This window comes from Mustela lutreola, chromosome 5 (genome assembly GCF_030435805.1).
Source record: "Mustela lutreola isolate mMusLut2 chromosome 5, mMusLut2.pri, whole genome shotgun sequence".
NCBI lineage: Eukaryota > Metazoa > Chordata > Mammalia > Carnivora > Mustelidae > Mustela > Mustela lutreola.
Genome location: NC_081294.1, coordinates 61,190,140 through 61,193,655, shown reverse-complemented (window position 1 = coordinate 61,193,655; position 3,516 = coordinate 61,190,140). Strand labels below are relative to the sequence as shown.

Below are 3,516 nucleotides of genomic sequence, written 5' to 3'. Positions count from 1 at the left end.
GACTAGGCACAGTATTCAGAAACTCACTAGGGTCTAAATAAGTGGGCTGATAACCAGAGATTTGGGCCAGAATGGGTTTTCCCAATTATCTGCTTTCTTCTTTCAGGAAGGCTTCCATTTTTGTGAACTTGGAAAAGTCTTCAGAGAAGGCAGGGAAAGGAAGTCTGAACACAATGGGGGGGGAGAAAATGTAAAGAAACAAAAAACCCCACAAAGAGACTTAAAGTCTGTCACATCACGTGTTTGTGCCTCAGTGTCCTATACAAAGGGACTGATGGTTGTAAGTCCCACACCACAGAAGTCCCCATGGTGAGGAACATGTAAAATGGAACTCAGGCATGCCCCGCGCCTGGCCCCAGTAGGAATGCCCTCGGTGTTCTTGCTGGGAACTCCAATGAGGGTTTGGAGACCCACTGAAATGGGCAAAAGTGCATTTTAAAAGCAAACCAAGAGCCTTCTTGGATCAGGAATGAAGGAAGATGCTAGATGCTACACAGGGAAGAAGAAAGCTCATCTATATTATGTTCAAGGCTGTATATCACAAGGTACTTTATCTTAATGCTCTGATTAAAGAGGCCCGATTGGGACCCAGGACGGGCGGGGGCGGGGGCGACTCACAAGATGATGACCTGGACAGGGACGAAAGTCCCTCAGGTGGTGAATCCCACAAAGGACCCCAAGCAGTTCTGACCACAGAATACGAGGCCTTCACGCTTAGCAAGGACACTTGGAGAGTGGTTCTGGCCTTCCAAGACAGAAGAGGGATGAGCTCCACAAAAGGGTAAGCTTAGAAGGTGAGGACACAGTTCAGATCTTAGAGCTGTCAGGGGCATGTGCTTTCTAGGTCAGTCGTGTCCTGATTACAGGCATGTTTGCCTCAATGAACTATACTCAACAAGAGGCCATACTAACTGGGCAGGGTGGTAGAAAACAGGTTTCAATTGTTTTCTACCAAGCCATTCTTCCACCAGCTAAAAAAGAATCCTAATTCCACGTTTCTTTAGGTTTCAGTGTATTGAAGTGTTATTAAAAACTTCAGAATTGGTGATGGCGGTGGTTGGGGGCACAGGTACAGAGCCCAGAGTGGACAGAGAGCAGTGAGCCAAGAAAGCCTGCATTCTGATACAATTCTACCGCCACGAATATCTCCCTGCCTAGAACAGCTGAAAATTCAAGGGAGTGTTTTATGGTTTGTCTGTTTGTTGGCCGATTTCAAAGAAATCTCGATGTAGAAAGTTTGAAAAACACATAGGAGTGTAAAGAAGTAGTGGGGGAAAAAATCACCCATAATCCTATCAGCCAGTAATAACCACTTTACATTGTGGTATTTTTCTCTCTGGAGTTTCTTTCTGGGTTTTTATTTTTAAAATAAATGTGATACCTGGCTCCAGACCTCTCCACTTCTCAGACTGGCTGAGATGAGGGCCACTACCTCCTGCTAATATATATCTTTCCAATTATAAAAATGCAACATACTCATTAGGGGAAAACCTAACAATTTCCCCCCAAAAAGGATAAAGAAAATTAAATTAAAATCCCACCACATGGAGAGTTAAATTGGGATGAATCTCCTTTTTCTCTTCTCTCTTTATATTTCTTTTAGTACAGATTTTTTTTTTTTTTACCCAATGTTGCATTCTGTTTTCTTAACATTGTGTCATAAGCCTTTTCTTATGTTACTGTACATACTCCCTAAACATTTCTTTTAATATTCCTTGGTATGCTATTATAGAACTTATGTAATGATTTCATTTAAGATGAACATTTGATTTTTCTGTGAGTCCTTTTTTTCCCTCTGAAAATCCCTGCCACAGCTCTATGATTTCTTCAGGACTGAGTCCTTCAAGATGAATTACGGGCTGAAAGGATATGGACTCTCACTATGTATCGGTATGTTGTCTGTTGGCACTTTGTAACTGGAGCAGTGTGGGGAAGTAGCCCCCCCCCATTAAAACCCCCAATCTCTCTACCTACTTTACATTGTAAAAAATTGTTGCTAATTAAATAAGTGAATTATTATTACTACACTTGATCTTAGCCAAAAGGCCGAGAAGCGATGTGAATTATTATTACTGACCAAGAATCTAAAATAGCTCCTGCCTTTACTGGGGTTGGCTGTGCTACATTAACTTTTGACTCAGTTTCCCCATCCTTACCATGACAAGGATTCCCCAAATCCCAAGAATTTTCCAACTTCTAAAAGTTGGACATACTGGTGAAAAATCCGGTTGAACTCTCCAAGCTTCTGTCCTCTCGTCTTCAGAAGGGGAATCATCTCTAGCTAGGAGAATCATTGTGATGATTAAAAGACTAAAACAAAACAAAACAACAGCATATGAATCATTAGCACCATACCTGGCACATAGCAAACACTCCATGAATATTACCTTCTTGCCTCCCTCCTTTATCCTCAACTTGAAGCCCTTGGAAACGTCAGGCGAAATAGCAACTAAAACACCAGATTCCTGGTAGAGGGAACCACAGCCCAGAGAAGCTGATTAACTTGCCTTAGGTCACAATGGCTAGTAAATGACAAAGTGAGGTCCACGCCACAGTCTCAAAGATGTGTTTCACCGGGCAGCTGCCCCGGTGACTACGGTCTGCCCATCAGTTTTATTTGGCCCACATAGCTAAAGAAAGAAAATCGGATAAAATCCAATAAAGCCAACACGGAGAATGAGATTTCACGTCCATATTTCTGGTTTCTCTTGAGAAATCATTAGATCTGATATGGGGGAGGGCCCGGCGGAGGGGCAACGGGCCCCTTTGCAAGGGCCACACACCAATCCAGCTGGTCGACCCTGAGTGTGCGCAGGCTGCCAGCGCCCGCCTGGCTTCTGGATGCCCCGGAGTTTGCAGCCACTGTTCTGACCCATGCTGACATCAGATCCAGGGTTTCTGACTGCCCGCCCCGCACCCCCGCACCCCCACACCCCCAGGATGCAGGCTCCTGGCTAACTTCGGGCTGCCTGCGTTGGAGGAGGCCGCCACTCAACCGAGGATTGCCCACCGAGCGGGTCCGCTTTAGCCCAGGAATGTGAACGTACATTGTTCTCCGCCCAGCCGCATTCATGTGGGGTGAGCTCACTCTGGCCGGCTGCCTCCTTCCCCCAATCTCTCCAATTAAAAACATATTACCTTCCCGCTCCGCCCGGAGCAGCCCTGGGCCGCAGCTTTATTTTATAAACACATTTAGACAAGTTCAAAAAGGAATGATTCATGCTGGACCCGAGCACTCCTAAACTCGAGGACCGCTGAGCATTTTCACAGGGAAAGCATCCTGAGCGGGACCAGGCCTGGCCCTTGGGGGGTATCATCTCTCTGGCTCCAAGGCCCAGGATTACCTGTCTGCAGCTGGAAGGATTTACCCACAAGGCCACCTTTCGGCACCCCCAGCCCAGTCCAGCCCACCATTGGCTCCTGGAAAAGAAGGACGAAGGCCCAGCCCCTCCCCCACCAGGAGGCTTCCTCTGATCCCCCCACCCCACCCCCGCCCCTGCCCCGGTCCTGTCCCTG

General features: G+C 46.6%; 1 pseudogene; it reads right to left on the bottom strand.

Moving 5' to 3' along the window:
* Window positions 1-1,919: 1,919 nt before the first annotated feature.
* On the bottom strand, window positions 1,920-2,058 carry LOC131832746 (U2 spliceosomal RNA; annotated as a pseudogene).
* Window positions 2,059-3,516: the final 1,458 nt, after the last annotated feature.